Source organism: Lonchura striata, chromosome 1 (assembly GCF_050655825.1).
Source record: "Lonchura striata isolate lonStrDom1 chromosome 1, ASM5065582v1, whole genome shotgun sequence".
In the NCBI taxonomy this organism is placed as follows: Eukaryota; Metazoa; Chordata; class Aves; order Passeriformes; family Estrildidae; genus Lonchura; species Lonchura striata.
Window position 1 is genome coordinate 45,017,867 of NC_140703.1, and position 25,952 is coordinate 45,043,818.

The following is a 25,952-nucleotide window of genomic DNA, read 5'->3' on the forward strand; positions in this document are numbered from 1 at the left end:
ATTCTTCTCACCATCCTACTATGAAGAGGGGAGTGAGCAAGGAGCAGCTCAAGGTTACAAAAGTTTGCAAATTGGAATAAAATTTTCCAAATAGCTGTGAAGTTGAAAGTAGAAACATTTGATCTCCATATTTTCAACTATTTTCTGACTGAAAAGAAAATGAAAAAAAGGGAATATGTCATCAAAAATAGTATTTCAGTTCTTAGAATTTCTGAAATCAGTTTTTTAAAAAGGAGTTAAAACAAAAAAAAAACTTTAAAAAAAACCCTCTCTTCCTACAGTAATTATTATCCTTGGTCCATCTTAGTTAGCTGTTTTTGTAATGCAGGCCTAAAAAAGCCAAGCATAAGAGCTAGATATAGGAATCCAGACTCATATTTCATCATAAGAACCTGAGTTAAAGCTTTACAATATGTCCAGAATATCATCTTTCTAATGCATAACTTAAGTGCAATTTGAATATTGTTGTTGGATGCTGAAAGTTTCTAGAGCATACTGTATCAAATACTAATTCCTTATGTTAAGCCAAGTTGCTTGCTGATAGTTTTGGAATCAATGGTTGGGAAGAAATTAAATGTGTCAAAACAAGGGAGTATTCTATAAAAATGAAAAATGAAGAATTTTCATGTAATTTGTTTTTGACAACCAAACTGAAAAAATTAATATCTTTCTAGGTCTGGATATTTTTGTCATAGAAATTCAAAGTCCACTAAAATCAAAGGCAGTTTTTCCACAAGCTCATCAAATTTTTAATTGAAATGTTGGTGTGCCATTCTATGGCATTTTGATAACAGGAGGGATTTGAGCAATCTGGGAATGAAATGAAAAAAAGAATGAAAATAATGATTTATCTAAGGAAATAGGCAATATATCTTTGACAGAAAAAATCCTGACATACACTCAAAGATTTATATGCCAGTGGGAAAAGTGGGTGATTTGAAAATAAAGAGACAAATATAATTATATTTGGTTGAAAAACTACAAGTACATGAAATACATAAACCTGCACACTATACCTGTCAATTAAAAATAATGACAGCATATTCTATTGCAGAAGTATTTCATAACAAAAGAAATTAAAACCTGAATAGTTTCATGTATCCTTCTTAACTAACTGCTATGTGAACAATAGCAATTCTTTTTTTTTTTTTTTTGTAACAAAGGAGCTAATTTTTGGAAAGGAAGGCAAAAAAATTAGAACCAGCTCTGTAGGGTTCACACAATAATATTTAAAAAAACAGCTGCAGTTTAGTATCCACCAGGACTAAGCAGCAGTCACTGTAATTTAGGTTAAACGTCAACAAAAATTACGAGGTGGTATAAGCTCCATCACAATTTCTGTGTTTAATGTTTTAAACAGCAGCTCATTTGAACCTAAAAAACAGTTTATCTATGCATATTTCATTATAGAAGGAATGTACAACACAACCTAAAAACCTAAGTTTTGACCTTGTGCAAAATCATTTCAGAGCTCTGTGGAAATGCTGGCATTGCGATATGGACACCAAAAAATGACACCAGTAAAGAATTCCTGTACCCCCACAGGTTATATTGTCAGAGAAATGCAAAGAAACACTAAAGAGAAGAAATAATTGCATACAGTTAGCACTTTCCAAAGTTTTCCATTCCTAGAACTAACTTTGCATTTTTTGACTCATCATCACACATCTGCCATTGAAGGAAATAATACCCACTGAACTACAGGAGGCATTTAGTGATTCAAAGGTAATAATAATATCCATGTAAAATTTCCAGTTTTTAAAGCCATGCAAGAGTGTTTTTCTTTGCAGGGGTTTTTTAGCTCCTTCCACCAAGACAATTAAGTCTGACATCAAAGCAATTTTTTTCAGAAATACACAGTATTAGCCAGAGGAGCAAGTAGATTCAATCACAGCTCTGTTCTGTCTGGATGAGTAGATGTTTTTCTCTGTAAAAACAAAGTCTATTCCAGAAAAATATATTCTCATTATGGAAATAAATTCTCCCTCTCTGGCCTCTTTTTACCTGCTCTCTCACTAAATCTCTCCTTCTCTCTGTAGCTCACCAGCTCCCTAATTTACCTCTCATTGTGCCATAGTTGATTGAGAAAAACACTTAAACTGATGCATTTCAACCGCCAGCAAGCTCAGTAAATCAGTCAGCCTGCCCTCCTTCTGGAACCACCTCAGTTCAGCTCCTTAGAAAATAGTTATCCCTCAGCTCTCACCACTTTCCCCTGCAGTCTCTTCAGGGAACCTAAAGAATTCTTTTCATGTAATAAATCCAGAGAATAAACAAACAAATCTCTTCATGGCATCAAATAGTTTTTATGCTTTCTACCTAGGTAAGCAATTCACATCTTCAGAAGATTTTACCCCTCTATTTCTAGGATCTATTTCTATCTTTGGATCCACAGGGCTTGACAATGACAGCAGACAGAGCTTTCCCAGTTGGAGTACAAATTGGTTTTATAGACAATACCTAGTGAGTTTTTACTCTTTGGAATACATAGATTTAAGATCTCTACTATCATCTGTTCTAAGATTGTCATATCCTGGTTTTGGCCTGTCAGGTGTACAACTAGAGGGAGGGAATAATGAAGTTATCATTGTGTATTTCATGTTGTCTAATACAAAAAGCTTTGAAATTATTTGACCTCTTACTATGACTGTTTTAATCCCAGCTCGATGAAAAATATTTCTAAGAGAATTTCACTTTGCAGTTATTTAATCATGCAAAACACAGCTTTTCCAAGGACCTTGATGCACTGTTGTGTAAATATACGATAATATTGATCCTGCTCCTGGCAGGGAAATGCACAGTGGGAAAGGAAGGCTTAGAACCAGGTGTTGTGAATTCCCCTCACATCCTGTCTTCTCCCTCTCTGTACAAATGCATTCATCTGTGAGAGTGGCAGCAAGCCTTTCCCAAAAAGGGATATATCAATTTTTTTTTAATATGCTTGGCTGGCAAGTAGAGTGTGTAAATAAGGAAGGTTGCATGCAGCTTTAAATATAGCAAAAGGTAGGAAGAAGCTGAGGTTAAGATCATTTTAGAGATTATAATAACATGATAAGCTTCATATTTACGGTACTACGAGGATGTACTTTGGCTGGCTGGTGCGTAGTTCAACTGTGCAGCTTGACTGACCAGACAAATTCTGACTCTTCAGAGAAATGGTCATTTACTTGGTTTATATAGCCCAAGATCTTACCATGTAGGCTTCCTTCCACTCACAATCAATGAAGCTGCTTTGCTGTTTTTCATGCATTTCACATGTCAATAAGGAAAATAGAGAAAAAAGATATGAGGAATCATCAGGAGTAACTGTTTTGGAAACAGAGATAAATACAGCCTCTTGAAGTGATACAGGAGCAGGTGTTGATTGTTGCACATGCATTCAGCATCAAAGCTGGTTGCTGAAGACTTTATATAAAAGATTTATTTTAGGCCTGAGAACATTGGTTTCCATAATCTGGTTCAAGACTGTTCTCCTCTTTGTTTCTTATAGAAGTTTCAAGTTCTTTATTATATATAGAAAAATGAAAAAAAAAAAAAAAGTAATGTAGAAATGTTTACAAAATAAGATCCTAAAAATATCTGTCTAGATCTTTTGTCATACATATTCTACTGAAGGAGCAGATATATCAATTTTATAAATAATAGAAATCTTAGGTTCCAAACTTATACAATGTGATGTGCACATAGGTCTTACTGAAATTGCATAAAATTCTGTCACTAACTTCAGTTTCCAAACAATTGCATGCTGAAAATATCAAATATATGCTCTTAATAGAGCAGAAAATAGTGAAGGAACACAAAAAAACTGAAATTCATATTTTTAAAAAATCAGTTGGCAAATACAAGAGGACAAAGTACCTGTCAAAACACACTGAAGAAGGAAAAGAGAATCCATACACAACTTTAAATCAATGTGGATTTTAAGTCATGAATTCTAAAGAAGTTCATAGAATTTCTTTGATTCTAATTTATCTTTTGACATGTGCTGATTTGGCAGTTATTATTTGATTTCAAATGCTGATACTGTTTTTCTTCCTAGAAAAATAATTTTTTTCTCCTTATACCAGAAAAGCATATTCCTAACAAATTTCTTCCATGTTGACATATTTTAAATGGTTGCACCATAGGTGTCCTATATGATCCATCGCTTACTCAGACCTTGAAAGAGTAATAATTTGTTCTACACTCATCCAGAACCTTTTAATTATTTTGAGTAGATAATATAATGAGATTAAGATGTATAAAATGTAAATGTTACAAAAAATGTCTGAAAGAAGAGACGCCTTTAATGTCTGCAACCCAAATGTGTTATGCAAAGAAGGATTGCACATACCTTTATGAATCAATTTTTTTTCTAAAGCTAAGATTTTTGTCATCACTACCTTTTAAATATGAAGGGTTGCACTGTCTTTTCTTTTTAATTTAATTAATTTAATTTGAAGGTCTAAGTGAAATTTAGGAATTAAAGCTATTCTATTATTCACTTTTAAAAAATGAGAAATTGCCACCGAAAAATGGCAAAGGTAATAAAAGAGCATTTGCACTGTGTGGTGTCAGATGTTAGCTTGCCTTGAATCAAATCAAACCACGTGAACCACCCCACTAGTTCTTTGTCATTATCTTATACTGAAGTAACCTGCAATCCAAGAATGATTTTTAAGGAAAAGATGAGATTTGTCTCTCCTATTTTTACTTACCCACAAGTCAGATGTTGGAGTGAGTCACTCCAAGATGAATAAAGAAAAAGGAGGAAAAGGTAAAATGTATACATATGTTAAGGAGAGGTTCATCTGACCTATTTTAGACCTCTAGATACTTCTCCTTTCAGGCTACTTGCCTGAAAGTAAATAAGCACACAGGAGAGGTGCAAAGAGTCTAGCAACTTAGGCACTTCAGCTAGGAATATAAAAATGTGGCAGAGCTGCTGGTGGGTCTCTGAGCCCCAAAGCTGGGGAAGTTTCAAATACTTCCAAATTTCAGGGAAGTTTCAATTAAGCAAAACAGTAGAAAAAGCATATCTCTCAAATGAATGGAAGCCCTTGAAGACATGGGAAGGTCTGAACTAAGCTAGTTGGCAAGCAGAGGCACCGTGAGCTGTAACATCTCTCTGTTCCAATCTTTATCCAAGGGCTGCTGGGGCAGAAATGCTCCTCATGATGCACTTCTTTTTGGTTTAAAACAGTAAATGTAGTCCATGACCAATTTGAAAACAACTATGATAAATAACCCTAATTATAAGGATCCTAGAGTTATTTTGGAATGTTTATACTTTTGATACAATTTTGGTTACAGCTGAGGAGTACTTTAATATCTTATTGTTCTATAGATGTATATATATGCACAATTGGATGTCTCCTTCAGATGCAAGAAACTGGGAAGAGTGTTGGGGTAAGATCCCATCACTAGAGTAAGATCTCGTGTTATTTGCATGAGAGAAGGACATTTTAGGCTTAAATTTTTAAACATAACTGTAAAATAAAAGCTGCAAACTCAGCATCTTTCATACTCTCTAAGTTTAAAATGACTTCACTTTCCAAAAATGATATAAAGAAACTTGCACAATTCAGGACAGTTTTAAGGGTGTGATCAGTTTGATATGCTTCCCATAACCTTGAACTTTGAAGTGGCTGGTTATATACTTTGTAACATTTGTTACTGTTGCACACCTTATGACATTACAGTTATATTTGCTAGGACTTCATTAAACTTCTCTGTAAAAAAAAAAAAAAGGGAAAGCAAAACTTCTAATTTTTCTATCTTTCAGAATCTTTCATCCAGAAAACCAGACCACTATCAACTCTAGTTTTCTCATTTTTAGAGAAATTTTCAAAGGAAAAGAAAATATTTTTATTAACTTTTCTAAATTCTGTACATTTCAGAGTTTGAAAATACAATACAACTGTTAACGTTTTAAATCCTTATTCAGCACTACCTCTTGGATGGCATGGAATGAAAGCAATGAAACAGGAAAAGAACATGTCAAGTTCTCTGTCTCCAACACAGCTCTAAAATTCAAGACAGCTAGCATCTTCTTTCAGGTGTAGAAGCCTTCTTTTTAATAGTAACTATTGAAATACCAGCTGTAACTGTTCTGTTACTCTTCTCAGTAAGGTAAGATATCAACTCCATTATCAAATTTACTTGCAAAAATAAATCATCTATTCTGGGAAAGACTATCCATATAATTATACATTTCTACACTGTCGCAATATTGTGTATTGACCATGACTGTTCATTTAGCAGATTTTTCATTCTCTGAATTGCTTTTTTGGCCATCTCACAGCTCTGTGAGAGATTTTCTGAGTTGACACAGTACTCAAACTGGTAAATCTCAGTAACAGAGTAAATATGTCCATTAGATTAGACACGGTCATTAACAGTCAGCAACTTTGGCAGCCTGCAAACTAGTTTCATAGCAGTAATCACTATTACTAATTTGTGTTTAGTAGAGTTTCAAGACTGCAAATTAACTTGTCAGATTCAAATTTTTCCCTAATCTTTGTGACCCTTTCTGATACACATTGAGAAATTGTTTGCATGTCTGCTATCTCTTCTGACAGCGAGTTGGAGCAAGTCCCTCTTTCCAAGCACAATATGTCGCGGTTTTTTCACACATTTCTTGCAACAGTTAATTTATTGCTGTAGATTTCATTGAGCATGAAAATAGTTTATAAAAGTGCTTTCTGTGATCTTGTTTTTAGTAAACTACTTTGATAAGCCCAAGATCAAATTTTCAGCAATGGTGGTCTCCTGCAGGTCTCTGTGACTTCAAGCTCACTTGCATACAAATGAAATGCAGTCATCCTTCCCCCACCCTCATTAGTTTTTTTTCCCTTCTTCCTCCACCCAGTGTAGGTATAGGAGATGTATGTTTCTGTTAATACTTTAAAAAAAAAACACTCTTGATTTCTGAATGCCAGACTTATGCCAACTTCAGACCCCAAAATTTATGCTGCATTTTAAAATTTTGGCCCAAATATAACACACATAAAAAACTAAAAGCATCAGAATAACCAATCCATATTGTAAGCAATGGCAGAGTTACTTCTTGCTTTGCAGCATCACAAGTGGATTGTGAAGACAAAGTCAGAGGCTCAGTCAGATCATACAGAGTTCTTTGCCAGCATCACAGAAGCAAAGATTGATTGAGGTAAAGAAATAGAGAGGGTTTAACTTGGCTTTTTCACAGTATAGAAGAGTGTTTTACCATGTGGAGCTTGGTGTGGTGCAGGATGTATTCCGACAAGACAGATTTAACCAGCCTAATAGCTTGCTGCTTCTGAACACTGCTCTGAGCCAGCTCTGGTGCTCATGCTGCCCCTCAGTGTGCAAATTCCATCCCCTATCCCAGCAGAAAAAGGAAACTAGGCAGACATTTCCCTTTTATTGGTGATCTGCATTTTCTCACAGAAAAAATATGATCAAGGCTACCCAGGTATGCCAAGGACTGAGTAAATAAATAGATCAGGGATGGATGGAGGAGGTGGGGAAAGAATTCTTCTCCTTATTTTACCTGAGAAGTGTTATGTCAGTTCACCAGTTTCACTTGTATGCCCTTTCAAAGGATGCTGACATACCATATTTGTACTATCTTTGCTGAGAGCATTTATGAAACACCCAGGAACACTAGATGGAATACAATGATGGCATAAATTAAATGAAGCAGATTAATTATCTTAATCCCTAAATTAAATTTTTGGAAGTCATGGGAGTCATACAACTGCACTTAAAATAACAAACTACATAGGTGAGTCCAAAAGTTGGAAAAAGTGATTTTATTTATTTATTACAAGTTTCAACTCAGCATCAATGGTATTTTTTACCTCCTTGGCAAGTTTGCCTGCTTTTTATGCTAAAGGTAGAGGTTCAGGACTACCAAGAACAGAGCAATGTTCCCCATTCTGTAACATGCTGTTCCCAATGGCACAGCTGTCTCTGGAGTACATGGAGCTTATCCCCAGCACTGAAGGGACAATGTGGTGACCAGCACTATCCCAGGGAAAGCAAACACCTATGGACTCCCAGGAGTCACACAGGAGAGCTGTGAACAGTACATCATACTTGAAACAGTGGTGACTCAGCCTGATGAAATGTGCATTCTGATTCATCTCATCCAAAAACAAACAACTAAATTAGGTCACATGAACAGCCCTTAAAGTACCTGTTTCTCTCCAGTACTTGAAGGGAGCAAAGGTTGCGTAGTTCAGATGCATCCTAAACATCTAATCTGTAGAAATCTAGAAGCAGATTAAATGAATCCCACCTAAGGCAATATTTTGGTGAAAGAATTACAGTAGAAATTGAACATAAAGAAGTTTATGTGGCTTCCTACAAAATGGTCACATTATTGTTTAAAGAATACAACTGCCTATTTCTCTACACAAATAAGTTTTTCTTAAAAATCAATGTCAAAAAGAGCAAGCATTGTCCTATAACTTCTTCAGGCAGCCCAGTGGCAAAGTCCAGAAGCAGGCCTATAAACCTGTAAAGAAATGGGAGTTCTGCTTAATAAACTAGAAGGGAAAACAAACCCTCTAGAAATAAAAGGTATGTTCCATATGATTTTTTTGGGGTTTACGAGTGTTTTACAACTTCCAGAGACATTAACATTATATTAATTTTCCCACATGGAATTCTGCCGTCTACATTCAGGTTAATTTAAAACCAATGAATTTTGTCAAGGTAACGGGGCCCCTAATGTATTGTACAAATGCATATTAACTATTGTGTGTAAGAAATAATTCAGAAAAGAAAAAGAAAATACGGAAAAATTTCTGTGATTAAATAAATTAAAGAAAAACTTATCCAGCTTGAAAATTACTTTTTTTTTACTTTATATTATGATGGTTTGGAAATTTCAGAGAATAAATTAAAACTGTTATGAAGAGACACTTATCTAAATATATGGGCCATATATACATTGCTTCAGTACAATTTCTTGAGTTATTTTCACATTGAAGTCAGCTATGCCATGACAATTTCTCCCACTCTGTTCATATCTTTCTAAGTCAAGATAATACAATCCTGGGTAAGAATGAATTGGGACATCCTGTTCTTTTTAGAATCAGAGGAGGCAATGAGACATGGGGAGTTTCTTTCCTCCATGCAAATTAGATGCCACAGAGAGTAGGTAACCCAGACATACTTCCTGTATAGAACAGGTCCTTACCTCTCCATTCAGAGATTCAAATGAAACTAGTGTTGAGAACTATCACTGGTTCTGCCACCCATTCCTGGAAGATTTCTTTGATCATAAAGAAATGATAGCAGAGAGAAACTTGCAATTCTGAAAACAAACCACCTTATTTCAGTGTCAAAATAATTTGACAAGTGGCACCTGCACTTGGTCCCTATGGTACATCTCATCATAGCAGATCAGCTTTGTAGCTCAGCAGTAGTGAAATATTTAGCCAATTCAGTACTGAAAGGGCAGTTGTTGGAAATTTCTCATTTGCCATCTCATTGAAGGTCATGACTTTCCTATTTTTAGTATAAACTATTGCCAAACTCTTATAAGAAAACTACCACACTGATTCAAATTCAAGTTGTAGTTTGAGGATTATTTCACTTTTCATTTATGAGTTTTCTGAGGAAGAAAGGAATGCAAGACCAATGTCATTGATTCTACACTTTTAACATGAAATTATTAAAGAAACTTGCAAAATGACACTGCTAGGATTCTATTCTGACGCTCAAGAAAATGATGATGATAGCACAAACCACAGGCAGGCTGTGGTTCACGTGAAAATCCTGGGGGTAGCCATATTGAAATGGCCATTTTCCATCCTTCTCATTGACATACATTTACAAATTCAAGTTACAGAAAAGGTAAAATTAAGGCTTGGTTAAGAAGCTCTTTAAGATGATCTTGTCTGGTTGCCAGTGAATGCACATAAAAAGTGTCTTTACTCATATCCATGAAAAAAATTTTGCAGTAAATGGTGAATCGGCCAATATCACTTTAAACAAATAGAACACCATGACCTGTCCAAACATTTTTTTTTTTCTAAGAATCATAATTGTGGATTTTCCATCCATTACTGATAGTAATTTTGGCAGCCTCAGAGCAATAAAACAATGCTAAAGAAAATGCTCAGAAAAATAACACTCTCTCAGAAAATGGTAAATTCATTTGCCCTTTATACAAACAAGGACTTAGGTATTATATATGGCAAAAGTTTATATTAAAAACTAGTTGCAAAGTAAACTGCTCTTGTTTAAAATTTTAAACTGAGGTATGATCATTTTGAAAAGGCAAATGAATATACTGTTTGAATATATAAAAACAGTGAGGAATGGAGACATGAGTAAACAAGAAGAGACCAAAAGCCAATTCAAGGGCAGAGAAAGAAGAACACAAACAATGATCTGCATTTCTGCTGTGTTTCTCAGCAACAGCACTCAGAAAAAGCAGGTCAGCTCACCAGGTGGTAGACTGTGCAACTGTTTGATGCTGAACCCTCCCGAGGATGCTCTTTCTGTGTAACACACATGTCCAAGGAAGAGTACTGTGTTAAAGCAGGTAAGCATCACAAAAATTTATTTTCTTTAATGGGAGGACAAAATGAGGCAATCTTTTTGGGACATTTTCTCAAAAAATCAACTCCTGTTACATTACAAAACACAAAAACTGATCCACCTCTGAACATATCAGATCACTGTGAAGATCACTGTTTTTTTACTGGAAATGTGAAAAACTTCCCTCAACACTTCACCTTCTCCTCAAACCTTTTCAAACAGCATATACAAAACCTGAGCCTCTGCAGGCTTTGCAGAGGTTTTTACTTTGTCACTTACTTTGGTGCCCTATCTTCTAAGGTTTCCACTTCTACATTAAGACCCCTATAATTCATAATCTTATCTCAATTCCATACTCTGAGTATTCTTTTGAGAGTGCTTAATATTATTACACAATTCTTCGAGGTATTTATCCCCCCAAACTGACCATGTACTCTTCCACACTATATGCTAGGTAGTTTGTATCATTTCTAGAATAGAATAACAAACTCCTTTACCATCTTCCTACTCAAATCCATTTATTCATAAAAAGTTCATTCTTTGGAGGGAAAAAAAAAAAAACAAAACCACAAACCAAGACAAACAACACAAACCCCAATTGGTCAGAGACAGAGAGGTTTTCATTTTCTTTATAGAATGAAAACCAAATTATGTAACCACAAAGGTATATTTCTAGCCTTACTTGTTATCAGTTTTAATCTATCTTTCTGTGCTTTGGCTAAGGCAACAAAATTGGTTTGAGCATAGGGACAGAATTTGAAAAATTTAATCCAAAACTTTACCTAAATATTATAGGTATAATGCTTAGATATACTTTTTCTAAAGCACCTTATTTCAGGGTAGTAAGTGTATCTTCTCATCAAAATCTCTGACTCCAACTATTGTGTAAATGCACAGTTGGCCTACCTTTTGCATCTCTGTTTAAATAATCCCAGATGACCTCCAGTTTTACTGCAAATTAAATATTTATACTTGCAGGCATTTACACATTCACACAAAATAAGAAACAGAGAACTGGAGTAAAATTCCTACGACAGCCTTATAGAAGGCAATCTTATCATGCTGTGTTGTGCTATGCTATGCTGTAAAATAATAAACGTAAAAAACATAATATAATATAAACAATTTCCAAAAGTTGCATTATTGAACACCAGAGCATTTTGCCCTCATTTCCTTTCCAGTTTAAATTTATTCATGGACAGTTTGTTCCCACTTGTTCCTGAGCCAATACTATTCTTTAACCTAAACACTTCCTTCCTGTCTCCGGCTTTACCACTCTGATGTATTTAAAGACAGCAATCTTATCCCTTCTCTGCTTTTGTTCTGCTAAAATTCTAAGCTCTTTCAGCGTCCTTTCATGAAATAGACTCTTCCTTCCCCTGAGAATCATAACAGACTGTTTCTTGAACTTTTTAAAATTCATTTCTCCTGACTATGAATGAGGAATTGAACAATATTCCAGATCAGGTCTCATCCAAGCCTGCCACAGTCACATTAACATTCTCCCTTCCTCCACTGGAAATGTCTCCTCTGACATATCCCAGTCTTTCACTAGTTTTTTTCACTACCACTTCACAATGGCAGCACACAAATTATCCTGTGATTGATGAATGCACTCAGATCCACTTCCTTCCCATGGCATCTCATTGATAAGCACTAAGATTATTACAAGGGATTTGTTTTACTTTGTTTATTAGCCTTTAATAATTAAAGTCCTTTGTACTTCACAATTTTATATGCTATTCTATTTATGTTCCATCAGTCCTAATGTCAATTATCTCTGAATAATATCCTTTTAACTACTCCATATTAACAGTACCTGCCATTTTCAAATATTCAACACATCTTATTCAAACAATTCAACTTTTTGAAGTTTATTAATCACAACAACAAAGGATGTACATCTTTAAAATGACTCTTTAATATACTTCCACTCTTAGCACTTAAGCTGAAGACTTTTTGGTTCATCATTACCCATTTCTTTTTTTCCTGTTAGCTGTACTCACATTAAGCCTTTTATATTTATCTCAATTTTTCCCAGCCAATCTCCATATGGAATAATTGTGAGCTTTATTAAAAAGTGAATTATGTAATGATCCAGATTGATTAGATTTTTTAAGATCTTTCTGTTACAAAACCCAATTATCTTCTGACAGAAACATATCATTTTAATACAACCTAATCTCCTTTTTTTTCTGAAACCTGTTTTTTATTATCCCATTTCATGTTTTTCTCTTTTTTTTTCTTCAAAGCTTCTAGTTGTCCAAATCAGTCCACTACCTATTTCACAACCCTTACATGTATTCACTTCCCATACAATGTTTTTCTCATTCATCCTTCAACTCCCCCTGTCCCTCTTTGTTATTTTACTAATGTCTCAAATCCTTACCACAAGATTTGTGATTTAGTGTCTCGTATTTAAAAATTATCCCAAATAGAATTTTATCTTGAATTTAGTTGAATAGAATTCTATTTCTACTGTCTTATTTCTCACAGCATGCAGGCAGCATCACCATTGCAAAAAAAAAAAAATTTGACCAGCTGTTCACTATTGAGATTTATTAGATTTGCCCTTTCCCTTCCCTGTCCTTATCACACATCACAGCCCTACTTCCATCTTCATTCTCCTCCTCTTTATTTGTTTTTTCTCCTGTAGAATATTATCACAGCTCTTAGCATATATCTTTTTCTATTCAAAGTTATGAGGAATTTCTGCAACAGAACAAATTTGTAGCCAAATGAAATTTGTCTTTCTACATGAATTTTACAGTCCTTTCCGCTGACTCTGAGTGCAAGGGATAAACTGAGCACTCAGATGTATTGTCCATAATCTAAATTCATGCTCTGTGTAAGATGTGAAGAATGCTAGTATCACATACGTCTGTACTTGCTAAAAAGTGTAACACTGAGGATTTTCAAGGTGATTCTCACACAAGAGATTTTCAGACCAAGCTGTTCCCCACTCCCTACCTAAAGGAGCAGTGGAATGAGCTCAGCAATGCAGTCAACAGGACTCTGAACCCTTAATGTACTACTGTACCCACTGTACTACTAAAAAACGCTTATTTCCATCCTGTAACAGCATGCAGATAGTTTGTTTCAATTAAATCTGTATTGTTCAGCTTAAGAAACATAAAAATACTTCTAAACTCTTTCCTTTGTGGACAGAAGGTGGGGGCTGAGGGGATGGAGCTGGATGGAGAAGCCAAAACTGCCTAGATATAATGTTTTCATTTCAGGCCTAACTCCATCCAGTCATCCCCAGTGTGACAGATGGCTGATGCTAGGCTTGCTTCTGGATTTCTTGTGGAAGGTGTGAGCAGATACTGAACACCACTAAGCTCCATAAATTAATAGGAAATTCTTTTGTTCTGTTCCAATGGAGAACACTGTTTAAATACTACAGTCCTCTGAGACGAGCTGTATTTACAGGAGTCTGTGTAACTGCTGAGAGTGCCCCTGTTTAAAAATTTACACCATCCTCCACTCATACTTCAGCAAACCCACATTTTATAAATTAATGAAAAAAATAATAAAGGCTTCAGTTTTCCTACGTTAGCCTTGAGGGCCACATATATTAATAGCTGCTACACCTTTTTTTTTTTTTTTTTTTTTTCCTGTGAGATGCTGAATTATTTGGACATGCTGTAAAGCTGCAAAGCTATCTGGCACTTTGTGACCTAATAGAAAAGCAAACATTAAGAATTTACTATAATACAACAGTAACCTGGAGAGATACTGTGCTGAGAGGGAAATGTAAGCTGCAGAAAATTAATAATAGCCATTGCTGTATGAAGAGTGACCTACTCACAGCTAAAATTTCTTTCTCTCTTGTCTAGCATTTCACAGTCTCCCTTATCTCCTTCCAGCATGGAGCTACACATTTCTGCTTTCCCAGCTTGTATGTAGAGGCCTTTAACCCTTTAAATGTGCCATATCCAAAACAGACCAGAAAGGGGTCTTTTGAAAAAGATAACATAGTCTCTTAAGTCAATAGATTAAATAGTGCATTTCTTTTTTTCCTATTCTGTTACTCTCTTGATCTTAAAACTGATGCATATTATTATTGATGTATATGTAGGTAGGATGGTAAAACAACTATGGGATATAATTATGTGTGTAGGAAGAAATAGGGCATAGACATGAGGAATACCACAAAAGACAGAAAAGAAAAGTGAAGAATGAGAAAATACTTCACTGCATTTAGAGCCTCTGGTGTACAAACAATTTACTTTGGGATGTCACAATTTTGGGTCTGGCCTAGATAGGCCAGATTAAGGGATAAACTAATCCTTTATGGTTATGAATATATTTTAAAATATTTTTTCCTTTTTTTTTCAGCAGAAATATTTAAATCTTTATCAGCATTCACATACAGATTTTTAGAAAATCACAGACATCATGTGCTGAATACGCATCAAAATAACCAAAAGCAAGATATTTTCAAAAAGATTACTATGCCTGATACCATTATCACTTAAAAAGAAAATAAAAATGAAGGACAAAAATGTAGAGTGTCAACCCACTTTTCTTCCTTTGTCTCTTCTGCTGATGGTTTCCCTTCACTATCTTGCTGCTTCATCTTGGGTCATGTGCATTATCACTCTCATCCACATGCTGTGCAAAGCCAGAGGCAATACAAGGGAAATGGCAGAGGTCCATCTTTTAATTTTTTGCTTTTGCCTTCATGGAACAGCATTATCCTGATACAGCCTGCAGTAAGGAGAGTAGCAGTGCACTTAGAACCACTTGGGTCCTCCTTTCCTTTTGTCAGTGTTTCACTGGCTGGAGTCTGGTGTCTCAAGAGTCAGTCCCACAAAATGTTTTCCCACCACAGAGCGCTATGATGTCTTGAATGAAGTGTGATCTGATCAGCTTGGGATAATGCAGTCACGAATACAAAAGAGAGATGAAAATGCATGAAAATGTTTTTTATTGCCAGGGATCTGATGGTAAAGTTTTCTTGTAAGTGAGCACATTATTTAGACATTCCTTAGGATTAGTAATCTTGAGCAGAAATTTTCCTGCAGTTTCAGTGATCCTCCTGTGATCCTGATGATAAATCACAGATTAGGGAGAATTGAGCTCTTGCTCTTCCTGGGTGACAGGTTCATTTGATATTATTTTGTGAAACATACTTATATTTTGTAGTTCTTATTCCCCTTTCTATCGAAATGAGTATAATTCTTTAGTTCACCACTGTAGCATTATGAGACTAAGACTGAAGATCTGAGGTGTTTGGGTAAGATATCTACATATGAAAGATCTTAAGGTATAACACTGGAAAAATATATCTAGCCATTAAAATGCAAAAAAACTGAGAAGTTTCTGTCTCAGTAGAAGTGCACATTAAAATGGGGGATGTGTCCACATTAAAAAAGAACATCAAGCTACAGTCTGAGGTTATGGCAGTTTATCCTCTGCCACACTTTCTGGAAATGTGGGGAAAGCTTATAGCTATGTAGATGCTTCATTAAAACAGACTCATGAAAAAAATATAGAAGATTTTTTGTTGACCTTTAAAACTTGGACACAAGATGAAATCTCATCTTTACAGACAATAATCAAAGTTTTTCATGATTTTAAAAAAAGCAGGAACTAAATCCTCGGGGATAAAACTGTGAGGTTAATAGGCATTATCTCCATTAAAACAACACATCTGTAGTTCTGTACTTTCAGGGTCAAATCTGATGTTTGAAAGATATACAAAAGAGATAATAAAGTAATTTATTTCAAATGTAAGTAAGAAGAATTTAACTTCTAAGAAGTCCGAAGAATGCTTTGGAGGGTCAGGTGAAAGGTTAAAGTTATCTTATGATTCGCCACACTTAATCCATATAAGACAGAGAGTTAAAAATTATCATAGTGCCCTGCTGCACTTTCTCTCTAGTGTTAATAGGGCCATTGATTCTTAAAATAATTGAACTGGACTTCACAGAAATCAGAAATATTGTCATTTGGGTTGGTAGCAGTAGTCTTACCTTTTTTCTGAATCTCACAGTGTTTATAAATCAGTATCCATGAGTTCTTGCTTCACGTGGAAATGTGAGGTAATGCAGTTATTTGAAAATGGATAAAAAAGTGTGGAAAATCAACTCCTTTATATGAGATAATCACAGCTTTATGCTAGCAAGCAGAGCTTTCTGGCATTACAAACAGATTATTTATTTCATCTGACATGCCCTAGAGAGGGTTTAGTAATATGCAGGGTTGACACACACCCCAGATATTTTGGAAGCCATAGTGGAAGGCAAGATTCATGGGAGATCAGAGTACATATTTGCTCACTGAATGGCAGGTGAGCTCCCAGTAAAATTGCATTTACAAAGGCACCTCCTCAGAAAGAATATTTGCTTCAGATATATGTTTTTAGTTCCTGGTGGAAAGCAAGCAGAACATGAGAATAGCTGTGAATGGATCTTCACTGTGTGATTTTGTTTTGAATTAACACTGCTTTTCTCTCTCTATTCAGCCAGCCACAGCAGGTGGGGAAGTTGATTTCTTTTATTTAGTTCAGAACTGAAAAACTAGATTTAATTTTTTTTCTGGGAAATTTTGCTGCAGAGAAGACTTCATTGGTTAAAGATAAAACATCAAGAGGGAGGGCAGAATGCCATTGTGTAAGATCTATAAATATACATTGGGTTTATATATATATCACAAATGCAATTAGACTAGGAAGTGCTGTGCTACTGTTATCTTCATGGAACAAATGTTACTAAAAATTCCTCTGATGTATCCCCTATCAGATGCCACAGCATATATTTTTCCAAAGTAAAAAAATGGCTTTTAAAGCTGTTATAATAATTTTATGTTTCTGGTGAAGGTCCTTCGTTATAACTACAACTTGCTGTGGCTTCTATCAAAAATGAAATTAATCCTTCCAGAGGGGATGGATGGGTTGTTCTTGATGTGAAAAGGTGTGAAAAACACTGTTTTGAGGAAATTTGTTTTACAAAATCTACATTGGGTTTGACAGGCTCCCAATAACATTTGGTTTCCAATGATCTTCAGAGGTGCTCTGCCTGTACAGGTCCTGTTTCTGTTGCATTCTGTGAGGAATCAGTTACCAATAACCTGCTTTTGAAACTCAGCCAGCACATCATGGGACGTGTTACACACCAGCTACTGACCCACTCTTAGCTTGGCCTCTAAGGATCCACCCCAACCACCTCTGTGATGACCTGCCTAATCACAATGGCAATAGTCTGAAAAATAATGTGATTCGCTGAACTAAATAATCCCTGGGAATACATCAGACATAAAATACTAAGGCATTTTACGTGCATTAAGAATGCACTGAGCCCTTAGTGTAACAAATTAAATGAAATAGATTGAATTTTATGAATGGGGGATAAAATCTTAACCTGATAAACCTAAAATGGATGCATCAGGATGAAACAATTAGAGCAATTGATGGCACTATTATTTAAATAGGGCGCCAAAGATAGACTGCTGGAACAGTCTATGGAGCTCAGCATTCTAGTGCAGCACAGAGTAACTTTATTTTATTCCAATCCAGGGAATCAAAAAGGCAAGGAAAAACAAAGCAAAATACAATATCCAGCTAAATAAGCTGCTAAAAAGAAGGGAAGAGTGCTATGAGAACAACAACAACAAAAATGTTTCTCTTGCAAATCAGCACTTCTGGTTTTGATACACTGCATTTTGCCGAGAATTTAACCTGTAGCAAGCAGAATACATTTGTGCACTCTAATAAAATGTAATTCTTTGTGTAGATAACACTTCTTTTTTTTTTTTTTCCTCATAAATTCCATCTCTGAGGAATGTTACAGACTTCAGTGGATATTTTTGACTGTTTATTTCCTGATTTGCTGCATATTCCCTAAAGGAAAAATGTATCTTTTGATCTGGGTAGGAATCAGTTATAGTGTCCATAACCTGGGATTTTCAAGGACTCTTAAGCTGTTCCTAATCCTGATTCCTTTAAACTGAGTGGTAAAATTGTCTCTACTGTTAGCAAAACAATAATTAAGACAATGTTGCATGGAAGTTTCCTTTTATACATTTTTTTATTTTGATTTACCTATTTCTTGTTTGTCTCAGATGCTACCATTCTTGGCTTAGAAAGAGCTTGAATAATAATAACAGAGGTGTCTAAGTATAAACAAGTAAAATAACACCTCTATTTCATGAAAATATAGTAAAATAGAACTTCTACATTTCTCTTGTGGAAAGACGTTTCTCTTATTTAAGGTTGTTTTCTATGTAGTCAAAAAAGGATTTGTATGTCATAAAGAAAATATTTTTCTTACTGATGCATGGCATACTGCTTCTATATGAAGTCCAGTTGTAGAGCAAGTAAAACTAAAAGTCTTGCCTGTAGTGGCTGTTCTAGTCACTTGAATTGAAGGATTGAAACTTGACTTTCCAAGGCACAATGCCAGTTAGTGATAGGTAGCATTTTTTTCTGTTTCTGCTTAAAAAATAATTTATACAAATTTCAAAGTTATCCAAAGGTCCTACTTTCGGGCCAGGGCTCATAGCAGGATGGGTCTCATTGGCCAGCTCAATAACTGAACAAACTTCTGCTGCAGTGAACATTTGTGCAGCTTAAGAAGAGCCAGAAAGCACCACCCCAAAGTGACCAATAGGGCCAAGATGAAGAGTTTAGACTACCCTGGTAAAAGAATTGCAAGATCTATTTGGATTTCAGTCAAGGCAAATATACTCTCCAAATTCTTCTATCATGTCTGCTATCTTGAAATTATTATTAAAAAATATAAGAAATATATTAAAAAATCTTGATTTTATCCCTTTGCTGTAGTGGGATATTTGTGAATTCTCTTTTATTACTTCTTGCAGAGGAAAAAGAAAAATATTTCCTCCCGCTTTTGCACCAGGACATGTCCCTTTTATTTTTCAATCATTCTTTCAACAGCTGTTTCCTGAGACTCGATTCAATATAAAAAGGGAGTTGAATTCTATCTCTTCTGCTGGTGACATTCTGCTCTATGCTTGTGTTTACTTAGCCTAGAGCACCACAGTCAGTACTTTCACCTATGTAACGTACATGGCAGACAACCACTTCTGTGGTGAACTAAGTAAACAAGAAGGCCCTAGGAAGGCAACTGCAGGATTTGTTTGGACTCTTTTGATCACTTTGCTTAGTTGCTTAGTTTCTTTGAGCTAAAGTTTTCCAGTACTGGGCTTATTTGACAAATAAGAAATAAATTTAGTAAAATGATATTATAACATGGTAGTCTTTCTGGAGCCTGTGAAGAAGCATGTACCTTTCAGTGATCTTTCTATCATAAAATATTTTCTGTTGGTACAGTGAGATTTGACTTACCCTTAAGGTTTGAACACTGCAATTTCTGCGTGTGACAGTGTATGAAATTTAACCTGGGCAGGCTCGAGAGTTGGGCAGAGGGCAAGCTAACGCAATTCAACAAAGGCAAATGCAGGGTCCTGCACCTGGAGAAGAATAACCCCAGACACCAGCACAGGCTGGGGCTGACCTGCTGGAAAGCAGCTCTGCAGAGAGGGACCTGGGGGTCCTTGGGGACAACAAGCTGCCCCTGAGCCAGCAGTGTCCTTGTGGCTGAGAAGGCTGAGAAGGGGTGCATCAGGAAGAGCAGAGCCAGCAGGTCAGGGGAGGTGAACCTGTCCCTCTGCTCTGCCCTGGTGAGGCACATCTGGAGGGCTATGTCCAGGGATGGGCTCCTCAGGACAAGAGAGACATGTTGCTCCTGGAGCAGGTCCAGGAGAGGTTACAAAGATGATGAAGGGACTGGAACATTTTGGTTAAGAGGACAGGCTGAGGGAGCTGGGCCTGTTCAGCCTAAAGAAGAGATGACCGAAAAGGGACCTCACCAATGTATGCAAGTATCCAAAGGATGGGTGTGGGGAGGATGGACTAAGCTCTTCTCAGTGGTACCAAGCAATTAGGACAAGAGGGAATGGGTAGAAACTGATGCATAGAAATTCCATCTGAACATGAGGAAGAGCTTTTTTACTCTGTGGGGGACTGAGCACTGGAACAGATTGCCCAGAGAGGTCATAGAATCTCCCTCACTGGAGATAATCAATAATCATCTGGACACAGATAATTTAGCCTAGATCATCCTTGTGGTCTAGGATGGCCCTGCTTAAGCAATGAGGTTGGACCAGATGACCCACTGTGGTCCCATCCAACCTGACCCATTCTGTGGTTCTGTGAGTTTCCTTGTCCAACACCTGCATTGATCAGGAGAGACAACAGGTCCTGAACTGTAACTACCAACAGATCCTTTACTCTTTCCCAGCATTCTCTTGTTCAAGCTGGAGACAAAAATTAAATTGAAAAGGCTGAAGATAGCCTAAACAGAAACTGAATGGAACATACAGTTTTATGAGAACAGCAAACTGAATAGAACACAGAGTTTTATAAGAACATATGCAAGTACTTTCAAAGTCTTCTATTATAAAAAATATTATTATATATAGAAATGGACACACTTTGTAATACACAGTTCTCAAGACAGGATAGATGTATTTTCTGGTCCCTGCACCTGGAAAAGGAAATACATACTCAACACCCATTAGCACTTTTCTGCAGGCTTTCCATATCATTTAAAGAGGAAAAAAAATCCAAACTCTCTAAACAACAAACAAACAAACAAACCCAAATCCAACCAACCAAACAATCTCAACAATAACAACATGAAAACACCACCAATACAAAAAAACCTGGGAAAGAATAATATTCTGGAGTTTTTTTAATGGTAAACTTCACTAGCCTCACTCAGAAGAGTTAAATGTAACGCATGGAAGAAAATATTTTGAAAGACCAGGATTTTTTATCTTGCAGAGAGTATTTAGAAGAAGTGAGAGAGACCTAACAGTGACAAAATTTGCCAGCAATGGAAAATTTTTCTTCTCAGACATCTCTGATTCTTATTTCTGACTGAATGACTACTTTGCACTCCCAAAAATCATTTTCTATGACCACCACTCAAAATCAGCAAATTCATCTCAAATCTTCAGACTAAATATATCTTTCACAATGCATCAAACTACATTTTCTCTCCCTCTTGGAAAAATTTTTAACATTGTGAAATGTTAAAAATCCTCCAATTTAGCTAATATAGACTCAGTATGCCCCTATACACCTGTAAGTACTATTCCCTTCATCAGCAAGCTGTTAAGTGTTCCATCTAAAAGCTTCTATCAGAATGAAAAGCATTAATTTATTCACCTTTAAAAATTCTTCTGTCTTTTTTCATTGCTAGTAACACATTATTATGGGTGGTGGTCACCTTAGATGGAGATATTTTGCAGCCTTCTTTTGTAATATTTCATCCACCATACAGAGAGACTGCTTCTTGATTCTGAGATGTTTTCCTTAATATGCTAGCAACATCAATCCATCCCTCTAAAGGTTCTGGGAAATTTTTGACATCAATTTGCTCTATTCCTGTTTCTGCAAACTGTAAAAATCCTGTGTCTGAATAAAATGCTGAAGTAGTGTCTGTGATGCTGCATCTACATACTCTGCTATTCTTTTATAAATGTGACAGCTAAATTATTCCATTTATTGTAAACATATCTCACACTTGGTTCTAAATTTTCACAAAGTAATTTTCATTTTCAAGAAAATGGGCAGACCTACTCACTGGTGTCTGGCAAACAACAGAGGAAGAAATTCAAGCAGGTGTGGAATAGTGTTTAAAAGTAATTGTCTTGCTCCTAACCTGCCTCTTCATTAAGCTATGGCTATTTTGAATAGTTTACTTAGTAGTACTATATGTATTCATTTGTAATTTGCCTGCTTTCAAGAGAAAGAAAACCTGTACACGCTGATTTTCTAGAGTTTTCCAGTTCCATGGGAGACCCGAGTTTCTGATCTCAATAGATACAATATCTACACAGCAGATGTTTCAGCATTTTTGACATTTCAAGATAAAATATTTTGTTTCTGTAATGCACACCACCTCTTTCCAAAGTTGTATTAGGCAAAATCAATCCCTTCTTTGAGAGGAAAGGCTCAGAGCTCTTGTGGTGGGTTGACCTTTGCTGGCTGTCAGGTGCCCACCAAACCACTCCCTTGCTCCCCCTCCTCAACAGAGCAAGGGGAGAAAGTTAGGGCTGAGATGACAACACAGACATCACCCACTAATTATGACCAAAGGCAAAGCAGACTCAGCTTGGAAAATATTAAATTAATATATCACCAGTTACAAACAGAGAATGATACTGAGATCAAAAAGAACAAACAAAAAAAAACCCACCCCCCAACCAACCAACTAACCAACCAACCAAAAAACCAACCAACCAAAAAAAAACCCACCCCAAAACTAAATAAATACAAAAAAACCCTACACCCCAAAGCCCCCCAAAAAGCCCCAAACCCTTCCACTTCCTCTTCTTCCCAGGTGCAGCTTCACTCCTTTATTTCTGACACTTCCAGCTTGTCCCCACCACTACAGCTTCCTTCAGGCATCTCCACCTGTTCTGGCTTTTTTTCTGGGTGAGCAGATTCTCTCTTGTTCTATTTTTATTAATATATGCAATTTTGGAATTTACTTCCAGAAAAGCATTTGATTCCACACACAAAAAAGAAGGACTTCTGTGTTCTTAACTTGTGCTTTAAATTCAATGGAATAGAATAGTTAATGTATTATAATTATATATAAAATATATATATAATATATATTTAACTATATGTAGAATATATACAATATATGTCTTCTTAATTCACCTCTTTATGCTTATTTTTGCTACAGACCTGACACAGATCTTTTTCATTTGTTTTTCTCGCAGTTCCTTCTTCATTACTATCTTCTCAATAGCTGCTTTGCTCTTTTAACCCAATGTGTGTTCATCTCAAGCGCTTTTCAGAATTTGTATTACAAACAACTATTTTCTTCTTGGTTTTGTCACCATGTAAGTATTTCAAAGGTACTATCCAATTTAGCTTCACAGAATACCTATGAGTTTAGATTGTAGGATCAACATATTTCATAATTAGAGAACAAAACTGCTCAAAGCCTATGCTAAAATTACTATTTTCATCTATGCTAAAGGTTTTGATTTTGAAAGTAGATATCAGGGATCCTCATTTTCAGCTACTTGACCAATTCATTTAGTTTAATAGAAAAACAAGTGTACTGAACCCTTGGAATTCAGAGCAATATCTGTAAGCAACCTCAGAAGAGACCACACAAAGCAAAGTCTTTCCCTTCCTGAATTCCATGTGCTTAGTGCCTCAAGCATCCATTTATTTCTTTCTCTGCAGACTATGGCTCAGTATATTTCAGTCAACATCTTTTCAAGACTCTGAGCTCTACAAGCCCATATTTGAAGCTGTGTTATCTCCAGAATGACAGTATTTTCCTCTATATATTCATCTGCTGTTTCCTTGCAACACTTTGTCTTCAGATCTCTGTTTTCTTCCTCATCAGTTTTGCCCTATGGTATTAGGCTGCTCAGTACAGCTAAGTCCTGGTTTATTTATAAAGATTTTAGGAAAAGGTTTGGACAGGAATGATTATGAGTTGGGGAATAAAGAGGTTACAAGAGGGAAATTGAAATATGCAATTACAACATATTTGAGGGCATGCTAGGCAAAATGTACTTCCTGGGGTACTTTCAAGTCAAAAAGCTTTTCACCACATGTTCCCATGTCATGCTCACTTCACAGCATCAGAGCTGGAATTCTTCCTTTATTCTGCTTACTCCCAACTCAGGTACAGATGGAGTTCCTGCATTAATTCTACTTGGATGACTTTTCTGTGACATTAATACCTCTGCTATTCATTATCCTTTCCAAGTTTCACTTACCATCTCTATTCAGAAAGGGATTATTATTATTTCAGTATAAGTTTCCTCTTCTCTGTGAAAATTAATAGACAATCTTAAAATCTTGTAAGGTCCCATATATCAGGAAAAGAATGTGAAAAAATTTGTACATCAGCTAATTTAAATCTAAAATCTCCAATACATCCCATGATTCTAATCAAAACTAATTTCAGATATAAAATTAAAACTTTATCCAGACAAGCTACTGAAAACTTCATCCTCTCTAATCTCTACCCCTCACTCTTCAAACACATACTATTGGACATGACAAATGGAACCTCTATTCAGTCTTGAAGATAAAACATTTTAATGTAAGAACTGAGAGAGATGGTTGTTTTGTCTTACATTTCACAGTTATGAATGCTACATGAAACCTGGTCATATTCGCTTTCATGCTTTACCCTCCTTGGCTCTGAGGAGAAACTTCTGCAGAAATTCCTTCAGGTATTCAATTCATGCTGGAAGGAAACTAGTTTCAGGAACCCCTTGCAATATTTAAATAAACCTTTATTCCCATATATCTCAGAAGGAACTTTTGCTTTTTTAGTCTTAAATCTTTCTTATGCTGGTAATCCCCAACCAAAGAAGACTCCATCTAATATAACAATTTCAAGTTTAAGCTGTAAAACTGCAGCAGTTCTTAAAAATAGTAGTTCTGATTTTTTAAAACATTATGAGAAATACTGCTTCTTTTCTCCCACTTGTTTTTATTTAAAGAAACTCTCCAGTGGTATTACCTGACATTTAAGGAAGATACAAATTTATATGGCCTAAAGCTACTGTCATGATGTAGAAAATTCCAGCCCAAGTGATTAAAGTTTCAACACAAATGACAAAAGATAATGGGAAGTGTCTGGTAACCTAGCTAAATATATGTCTAATTACAGATGATGACTTCTCTTGTAATATGCCTACATTCTTCACTAAAAGAGTAGACTTTTTTTGCTTCATACCTTTTCAGCTATTGTTGTGTCTTATCACATCTACTTTTTTGTAAGCTTGTTTTCCCTTCAGTTTCATTACTCCAGTCTTTGATTATCTTATGGCATGACCTGAGTTCCTGTATGGTGAATTCCTGATTGATAGTGATGTGGTCATTAAATGAAACTGAGATGATTGATCACTCTTAAGAAACATTGATCCTTGACTTTAACATTATATTCTTAATGTTTTCCTGAATATATGAAATAATTTTAGTTTATAACTTAGCTGTTTAGAGTGTTATAAGTATAAAGTGTTTCATCTCATTGCTGTTAATTTGGAAAACTTCTGAATCACATCTTTTATGGTGACTGATAACCTCCCTTGGCTGTGTATTAATGCCAAGGAAAGAAGCAGCCAAATCATTTCACTGACAGCAAGCGTGTCCCTTGAATATCTACTGAGCTCTGAGTTAACTAGCACAATACTCACTGCTTCATATGCCTTGGACTTAGGATTTTGACATTTCTTTCATTCTTTGGTGATATACACATGTTTAATGATTATTCCTTCATTCATTTTTTCAGTCAAATATCCAAATATCATATTAATGACAAAAAAATGTTCTTTACATAGTACTTGCTTGGATAAAGCTTCACATTTGTGCAAGCTGTATTGAGGTCAGAAAATAATGAAGACATTTAATAATA

At 35.6% G+C, this 25,952-nt stretch overlaps 1 long non-coding RNA gene across 1 annotated transcript in view; it reads left to right on the forward strand.

The window, feature by feature from the left end:
* The window catches only part of LOC116183737 (uncharacterized), a 65,431-nt gene extending 39,796 nt beyond the window's left edge, over positions 1-25,635 (forward strand). Inside the window, exon 3 of the long non-coding RNA XR_004148423.3 lies at positions 1-25,635. This is a non-coding gene — a long non-coding RNA (uncharacterized LOC116183737).
* The last annotated feature ends 317 nt before the right edge of the window (positions 25,636-25,952 follow it).